Below are 10,321 nucleotides of genomic sequence, written 5' to 3' on the forward strand. Positions count from 1 at the left end.
GAGACAAAAGTCATAGTTAATAGTCAGAATTTTCCCTTATCTAAACTGTGGCCATCAAATCTTTCACAGATGAATTTAGAACAAAAATTAAAAATTTTGGATAGTTATTTTATGCTTGGCAATGCAGTTTGTCTGCTATTTTTTTCACTTATAAAGACACAATTGCTTTTTGATGTCACAATATTAATCATCCATCATGTGTCATAGGCTTGTTTATAAAAACTGGCAGAGCCTCTTTTTTCTTTGCCTCTTCCACGTTTCAGTGCATTTTTGCTGGATTGGTCTCAGGAAAGCCAACGGAATTAGAGCGGCTGCATGTTTAACAGGCCCGTTAGTCACAAGAAACTTTAATATTCATAATGTGTTAAAAAGTTATGGATAGGTCAAGATATAGGTTTGTTGCCGTGTTAGAGCAAGCTTTTTGTTTAATACTCACTGACTCCATGTTGTAGTTTACACAGAGTGGCTCGTTACATTTCCACGGTGTGACTCGATGGTTTGTTTACCCAGTGATAACTGTTTAATCCACAAACACAGGGGCTCCACTTCTTTTCTGCAGGTTCATGGCTTTATCCATATCAAATCATGAGGTGCCATGTCAACACTGGCATACTGGGCAAACAGATTCCAGTCCTTGGGCGGCTCGCTGGCAAATCCTCACCGTGTGGCAGGATGTGAGATGTGTGATCAGCGGGCAGTGGATCTGTCACACACAAACACATGCTGAGAGACACATTAGAGTGTGAGTAAGGACCCAAGGCCTTGTTTTGGCTAATCCTGAACTCTGATTGGATGGTGAGGTGGAGCTGTCTCTTCCCCAAGCCTAACAATATATCTGATGACTCACATGGCAAAGTATGACGCACTCTCCAGTACACACACACATAGTCAGGAGTGTATGTGTTCAGCAAACCTCAGTGCCTGAATGATATGAGTTGACACACAGCTGCCTTCCATAGAGTGTAAGGTACTAACTTGAGACAGCATCACAGTGCTTAACACGTGAATATACTGTCTGGTCAAAGCAAAGGAAGCTTATAGTGCCTGCAGTCAAGCCACTTGGATAAGCCTCACAATAGGGAAGAAACAACTATTACAACTACCATTTCATGCCGAATTTAATGCCTCTGGTTGAACAAGTTATTGTCAGATGTCAAATCTGAAAGAGTCACGTAAAAATGGCTAACCAAACCAATTACACTTTTATATTAGTATCTAAAATATACAACACTCCATATAAAATGAATCAGTTTACCTGTGCTAAAGGTATTGCAAATGATATTGTCCAGTAATGTGTTAATATTCACATCCACACAAACACTGACAGCAAAAGCAAAATGAATGTGGTTTGGTTTCTTAGTGTCGTGCTATTAATGTCACCTCTTAGTTTCCTAGAGAAAACATGAATCAGACCTGTTTCAAAATCTCAACTGGCCGGGGCCCAATACATCTTTTTTAGATTGTCATAAAACAGCATATTACATTTAGGATTCTGGACTTATGTTTTAAGCCTTATCATTGTGTACTTTGTTGATGGCTTGACATTTAAGTCATCTATAGATGTGGATTAGAAATCCAAATGACGTTGACAGATGGCAATCATAAGTGTAAAATAATATTTCTGCACATTGCAGAAGTGACATCTGTTACTTGGTGTGATGTTTACACTGAGTAATTCAGTAATTTTTCACTCTTTTCTTGATATTCATATTGTCCTACTGCAACAGTTTTGCAATGTAAGCGCAGAGTACAAAGAATAATGGGGGTTTAAAGAGATTAACCCTCAAGTTGTTCCAAACCTGTATGAATTTCTTTCTTCTGCTGTACACAAAATAAGATATTTTAAGAATGTTGGTGACCAGACATTGACTTCCATAGTAGGAAAACAAATAGGAAGTCAATGGCTACCGTCAACTGTTTAATAACCAAAATTCTTCAAAATATATTCTCTCGTGTTCAGCAGAAGAAAGAAATTCATACAGGTTTGGAACAACCGAGTAGGTGAGTAGGTGATTTCATCAAGATCACAAAATATTTGGGTGAACTACGCCTTTAAGGTTGGTTGGGAGGGATTGGTTATTTACAAGTTAAATGTATCGAACAGAAATCGCTCTGCAAAGGTAACCATAGCAACTACTGCTCGATCGCAGTCCATTCCGGGGTCGGAGGGCAATTTTTCACCCTTTTATTTTATGTATATATCACAAAATCGTTTAACATATTTTTAAGATAGTTGGGTTCACTCAGAAAATGACTGACAAGACATTCCTTTAAAAAGTCGCTCACTGAAAGTCACTGAATAACTCGCACACTTAATCTAAGCAACACTCGATTGTATGTAACAAGAGCTCCGTCTGTGTGTCCTTGGCCTGAAATAGGTTGAAGACCCCTGACTTGAGGATCAAATCTACTGGGTCTTTTTAAAGGGTGTTCTTGGATGAGGTTTTATGTAAGAAGTCAATCTTTTTTCTTTAGCATATCAATTATTATATCAGACCAGAAAATAGTGTATATTTTACTAACATCATCATTAACTCTAAGTTATGGATTTGAATACAAGTAATACAAACGCCTGTCCCTGTCACATAATGTCAATAATTTAAACCTGATGCATAAGCCCATATAGGAAGATGGATATCTTGCTGCCAACGTGCGATACGTGATTCAAGAACAGCGTCAAGTCAACTCGGTCTAGTAGGTAAGTCTCGTTTCATCATGCACGATATCATCCCTTAACGGTTATATTGTGAATGTCGTGTGAAATAACGAATGACTGGAGTGCTGCAAGAACGTCGCAACCTTCTCTCACAAACCACATCGTACAACTTTAAAATCCAAACTGTGTTCAAGACTTATTTTTCCAAACTAAGCTGAGAAGCACGAGTGAACGGTTTCAAGCTCCCCACTGTGTGAATTGATTCTACTATGGGTCTGCCTGAAAGAGGGTTTCCGGAGCTGGGGAAAAATGTAGACATCATTCCTATTGACACTTTCAAATATTCAAAATCTATTGATACATACTTGGTTTGATCACTAAATAGGTATTTTGGTTAAGTTTAGTCTTCAATCTTAAAAATTTCAGAACTTTACATTCTTATTTATGGAATACAGAACCTTAAGCGTCCCTGCCTGAAAAAATGGAACATTCCACAATTTATTCCAGGGAAAGACTGACAGTTTTTTGGGTCATGAAGCAGCTGTTCAAGTCAGCGTCTCATCCTCCCTCCGCGGGAATAAGAAATTAGTACATTTGAAATTAGATAACCAAGATTTAAATTTACGGAGCGAAAGTAAATACAAATTTCGGAATGCAGCATAGGAAGAAGAAGATTTTACTTCAACTACTAAAAAAATATTATTATAATAAGGGTTATTTTGCATATATAAAGAGATGTTCAATCATATTTTATTAATTGTCACTATTGCAAATTAACAATATTGACAGTTTTTAACCTGAATTCATTGTTTGAACAATATTTGTAAATTAACTTTAATACAAAAATATTTTATGAAGCCATAATTTGTAATTCATTTGAAAAACATACAACTTAAGGGGGACTGATTATAGGCTATTATTGCATGGCCACTGTTTATATTTCATGGCCAAAACTATTTTTGTCATTTATGATGCAGTGACCACTGCTGAATGTCTCAGCTGAAATGACCATGGGCACATGCCACCTCTTATGCCAATCATTTCTCATCAATTATTCATGGGAATGACTTCCGCTTGCAAGATTACAGTTCTTTTGCCCCTGGGACTTGCAGCGAGTACCAACCAGAAGATATGCATATTTCAGTCAAGATGATGACATATTTTTATGCATATTATATATCTGTGCAGTTAGTACTTGGCGGTGAGAATTGTAAGGCACTGTTGCACGCTGATACTGAGAGTTTGGCATCTATGAGAATGAATGAATAGTGCATAATTTTAGAAAATGATGAGGGACAAAGATGTATATGAATGTGAGAAAAACTTTACAAATTCATATGAAAAACCAAGGCATTTATTTTTTATATTATATACATTAAAAAATACAGCAACATTATGAGTCACATTGAAACAAATGCTAAATAAATTAGGAGTTCTGCCTAATTCCCTCTCGCTCGCTCTCACTCCCTACCACTGTCTCTGCATGAGAACAGCTGCAGATGCCCACTCTGCGTAAGTGGATAAAAACTATAATGCAGTCTCTAGAGACAAAAGAACATTGGTCAATTGGAGTTAGTTTAGATAAAGATTTAACCTGGATAATAACTACTGCTGTCCCTGTTGATGTCTTCTCTCCTGCATTCTCGGTTTGCAGTTTACAAGTCATTTATTCAGTTAGAAATATCAGAACAGAGAAAGCAGACCTGGAGGTCCAAACTCTGACCTGGAGGGCCACTGTCCTGCAGAGTTTAACTCCAACTTGCTTCAACACACCTGCCTTGGAAGTTTATAGCATGCCTAATACCTTGATTGGCTAGTTCAGGTGTGTTTAATTGGGGTAGGAGCTAAACTATGCAGGGCAGCGTTTCCCAAAATTGTCAGCCCAGGTTGATCATGGAGACCATTGCCACCAATGTTCTCTATGATCAACTTAGCTCACAAATCAATGCTTTTGGGAAATGCAGCCCAGGATAGTAATCCTCCAGGAGCAGAACTGGACACCTCTGATCTAACATCTAACATGCTTACAAGTAGAAAAAGATGCTAATAATAAAATGTTCTTTTTAGAGATCTTTTAATTAATCCTCATCTCTGTCTCTATATCTTTTAGTCTTTTGTTTTTGACCAGCCACTTCACCAGAAACAAGTCCCAATGAAAAGCAGTAAGCAACTGCAAAACAGACCTAATAGACTGGTGCAGGGATGACATATTTTGTTAGCATTTTGTTAACGAGTTAGCATTTTAGCACCTCTGGTTCCATCGTCCGGAAGTCAGTGGTTTTCTTGAATGGGTTTTTGGTTAAATGCTTGAAATACATTCTGTGGTGTATACAGGCTCACAAGATATTTTTACGTTTTATTCTACAACATAAAATACATCACTAATACCCTAAAGCTTTTACTTGTCTTGTATAAGGTCAGTGGCGTAACGAGCCAACACCGGGCCCGTAAGCAGGATTATCAAGGTGGGCCCCCCTACTACGTGATGACGCTACGCGCACCAAAAAAAAAAAAAAGAAAAAAAAAAAACCTGCTGGTGACGGCGCACCATAATAACACATTGTTACTGTTACTGTCACTGACTGCTATATACACATAGTTCCAAAAAAAGATGCTCACTTACATTATAGCTGCATTTTCCGGGCTTTCCTCTGCGCACGGGCATTCTCAATCGCTTCAGGTGCGTGCTTTACTCGCTTCACTCGCTTGCTCCATCTCAATCTCGATCTGCCCATGTGTCATATTTTTAAAGAAGCTTCCTATTTTTGGTAATTTATTAATTAATTTGTCAAATTCCTCTTTTCGTTTTCGTTTTTCGTTTTGTGTTTAAAATTTGACGACTCCTTTATATCTGTCTCAAGTTCAACGTTTTTTAGTGTTTTGCACGCAATGCGCATGTTAACCCGGGGATTCCCCAGTCCCAATTAGAAACAAATTACACCAAATTCATCATTGTTCGTTTCAAACATTTATTTAATGATCAGTCAAACGTTGTTGTCATTATGTATTCAAAATTCAGTGATGTGTCGTTCGCGAACGATCCGTTTATTGCGTGCGTCACATGACAAATGAACCAAAGACTCGGAAGGTAAATTAAATATTTATGTTCCCTGTAAATTATCGTTGGCTGCATTATAATGATTTCTTCATTCAAAATATGATTGAGATTGCGTAGGTGGATGTTTTCGGGGAATTTGGCTGTTAAAAGTATAACATTTAATGCCACTTAAATGAACGAATGACTCAAATAAAGATTCGTTCATTTTGATGAACGAGATCGAACGAGAGTCAGTAAAATTATCCGAACTCAAATGCGATCAGACTAAATGTAGTAAAATGCGATAGGGGTACCCAGCTGTCAATCAATATCTTCCAGTAACGCGGGCGGGCCCCTGATTGGTCCGGGCCCGTAAGCAACCGCTTACCCTGCTTACCGATAGTTACGCCTGTGTATAAGGTGGATGCTAAAACGTGACTAAATGGGACTACAGAGGTTGTCGGAGACATTAAACATCATCAGCCGAACAGGTAAACTCTCACTATTCCACTTTCACAGCCTCATTGTGTTTATAATCACGCTCTTGCAAACCATTATAACTTGAGCTTTCAGGGAAAATATTTTTAAACAAAGACTGAAAGAGTTGACGGAAGCTTAGTGATGGTGAAACTGAAGTGAAGCGACCGTGGTGTAGTTCGTTTATAGCCTAAATTTAGCTTTTCCTTCGTACAGTATTTACGCATCATATATTCATAAAAGTTATTATCTTAAGATTATCACGATGAACAAAACGTGAAAGAATCATAAGCTTTTGTTTGTCACAGACCTTATTTTCTGCAATAATCCAAAAGCCAAAGGAAAAATCCTTGTTCGGAAAACCAGGGTGATGCTAACTTCCGGGTTGGCCTACAAAAATACGTCATCCCTGCTATACACTATTTTGCAGATGCTGCTGGATGCTGATCATCAACAATACTGATCAAATTTGACATGAATTAAAGCGCATCAGAAATGGCCTTGACTAATGTATACCCACCGTGGTCATTTTACAGATAGATATGTGTGCGCCTAAACACTGTCTCCAGAACGGTACCTGTTAACACTTACATCGCACTCAGTCTGTGCAAACCTGCTCTGTTAGACAGTGATGGGGCGCGGGGTCCCGCGAGGCCCTAATAGGGATCATATGTGGAGTCAGCATGTAGACAGAATCCAAGACCTCTGGCCGCACAGAAAAACCCTGTCAGCAGCGGATCCCGGCCAGCCAAACGGCTAAAAGGCTGAGATTTGATTTGATGACTTTGCACCTCTACCTCCTCTTTGCACTTAATCTTTTTTTCTCCTCTGTTGTCTAACCTGTGGTGCCAAGGTGGTCGAAGATGAGCTGTCTGCTGCAGGGTCCTAATCTAATATAATTATTGCTTCTCACCAAATCAACCGCAGTCTTTGGTTTCTCTGTAACGGCCGGTGAGATACGGTAATGCTGAGTGCTCGAACGAGGACAGAATTGATTTTGAATGTCCACATATAAGAGACAGAATTGGTTTTGAATGTCCACATTATGTGTCCAGGCCCCTTGCATAGAGACAAAACACTCAAGGTGCGTGCGACACAAGGTTCAGCTTCATATATTGTTTTAAAACTGCTCTACTAACTTACTTTTCTCGTTTATGATTGGTTGCTCTTGTTAAAGCACATTGCCAATATTGTGTCTTAATAGACATTTTCAAGGCTGTTGTTGAGATTCATAATGTATAAATCAATACATACAGACATGTGTTCACCAACATCTTTGTTGTAGTGTTTTGCAGTGCCCATTTCTAACAGATAATGTTACTTTTCTGTGTGGTAACACTATTAATCATGACAGATGCCTGTAGAGTATTTATTATTATTATTATTAAAAAAGTTTTGTATAAAGCACACACAAAGTATTCTCATCACTTCATAAAATTAAGGTTGACCCATTTTAATGATGTCTTAACTACCTTTCTGGGCCTTGAAAGTGGTAATAACATGCAGTCTATGTGTTGGTCAGAAAGCTCTCGGATTTCTTCAAAAATATTTTAATTTGTGTTCCGAAGATGAACAAAGGTCTTACGGGTTTGAAACGACATCCAGGTCTGTTACTTTACATGAAGCAGATCGCCTCATATAAGCACCCTGAATTTTGTGAATTTTTAATGCAACTTCCAAAATATTTACTTTTGATAATTAAGTTCCATGTATATTGTAGTTAAAATAATCAATATGCAAATGCATCGCCTTTGGCGAAACAAACCATTTGAATCCAAAATGTCTTTTACATGCAGAGTTGCCAAGTCCGCGGTTTTACATAAGAACCTGGAAGTCTAATTTGATGCTGGTTCCTTTGAGATTTTCCTATGGGGTTTCATAATGTTTTTTTTTCAAATTATGAGTAAAATAAAGCCTGTGGTAAACATAACTTGATGATACTTTGACTATTTGTTCTACACTGCACACAAGTCAGGCCCTGTTTACACCTGGTATTAAGATGCCTTTTGGTCTATTGGATCACAAGTGGACAACGCTCAATACAGGTGTAAACGGGGTCTAAAACGTATTGAGCTTGTCTACTTTCGACCACTTCCAGAGGTAGTCGCAAACGCATTCAACCGGATTGCTTTCATAGTGTAATAATAGTGTAATTTATATAGCGCTTTTCTGGGTACCAAAAGCGCTTTACATAGAAGGTGGTGGTTCTCCTCAACCACCACCAATGTACAGCATCCACCTAGATGATACGACGGCAGCCATATTGCGCCAGAACGCCCACCACACACCAGCTTATTGGTGGAGAGGAGACAGAATGATGAAGCTAATCAGTGTGTATGTGTAGACACTCATGTGGTCAAATGCGTTCGAACAGCCACAAAAGACCGCCTACTTTTGGGAAGCGCGCTAGCCAGATGGGATTTTAAACTTTGTCGGCTAAAGACCCAAGTTTGGTTTGAAGACGAAAAATGTACCCAGCACAATGTTCTCTCACCATTCTAACATGTACTTGCTGTGTTCGGCGTAGTCTTGCGGCTATCAGAGCAGAAACAGAAGCTGAATGTCACGGTTGTTGAATGCATTGTTTCCTTCTTGCCTCGTGTCGTTGTTGTTTATGTGTGAGTGGGCGTTGTCCCGCTCACGTGTCTGTCAGCGCTCCAGCTGATCATCATCATCATCAATCACTGTTCACAGCTGCTGTTCATTTCCATTCCCTATATATACTCACACCATTCTCTGTTCCAGTGTCGGATTGTTTGTTGAGGTCCTGTGTTTGCCGTGTCTGTGTTTCCCGTGGAGTTGCCGTGTCTTTGTTCGCCTGCCGTGTCTTCCTGCCGTTCCTGTTCTTTGTCTTTGGATTCACCGCACTCCAGCACCGGGATCGGGATTCATCACCGTCACAGCACCAGCGCACCACAGACCATCAAGTCCCTGCACGAGCCTGAGTCGCCGCCCTTCGTTATTCTGAACTGTTTGTCTGACCCTTTTGAGCTTAATAAACGCTTTGAGAACCTGCAACTGTTTCCAGTTTTGTCTGATCATGACAGAACAATCCGACCGATCCATGGAAGCAGCAGGTGCCGCCGCCGCAACAATGGATGACTTTGTTCGTGCAAGTATTCAAAGGATGGACGCTCAGGACCGTCATCAAGGGGAAGCGGCGCGCGCGATTCAGGCTCTCGTCTCGTCAGGTGTCCGAGCTGACCCAGCGTTTTCAACAGCTGCAACCTCCCGCTGCGCCAGCCGCACCGCCCGTCCCTCCCACACCACCGATGCCCGCCTCCCAGTCGGAACCTCGCCTTCCGACTCCTGAGCCATACTCTGGTGAGCCTAACTTTTGCCGGCCGTTTTTGACTCGATGCGGCATGCATTTTGCACTCCAGCCCCGGACATTTGAGAGAGAGGAGACGAAGGTGGCATTCGTACTCACTCTACTGACTGGGAGAGCGGCACTATGGGGGACGGCGGTGTGGGAGAATCAAGAACCATGCTGTTCCTCGTTCCAGGCGCTCTCTTCGGAGATGAGAAGAGTTTTCGACCGCGCGGTCGCGGGAAGAGAGGCTGCCAGGGTCTTGTCTGATCTACGCCAGGGAGAACGATCTGTTTCAGATTACGCCATTGAGTTCAAGACCCTGGCGGCCGAGTGTCGCTGGAACGAGGAAGCGCAGTGGGATAGGTTCCTGCATGGGCTGGCCGACCGCGTCCAGAGGGAGATCTACGCCCTGGACCTACCCCCCTCACTGAATGGACTCATCGATCTGGCGCTGAGGGTGGACGCCCGACTAGCCCGGGTCGGACCACGCGCTCCACCCAGCCTGCCTCGTGGGGGGGTGGAACATCAGTGGTCCAGTGGCATGGACGCGGTCGGTCCCTCCGATCCCGAGCCCATGCAGGTGGGTCGAGCTCGGCTTTCCCGGGAGGAGAGGGAGAGGCGGAGATCCCTTGGCCTTTGCCTGTACTGCGGGAGAGCGGGACACTTTGCTAACAACTGCCCGGTAAAAGGTCAAGCCCGATAGTAAGTATGAGGCTACTATCGGGTGGGATCTCCGCCGAAAAGTCCTCATCCACATCCACCATCCTCCCGGGAAGACTTAGATGGTCTGTCCACGATCATCACTGCACCGCACTGGTGGACTCTGGGGCCGAAGGTA

This window comes from Scardinius erythrophthalmus, assembly GCF_964197995.2.
Source record: "Scardinius erythrophthalmus genome assembly, chromosome: 9".
Taxonomy (NCBI): Eukaryota; Metazoa; Chordata; class Actinopteri; order Cypriniformes; family Leuciscidae; genus Scardinius; species Scardinius erythrophthalmus.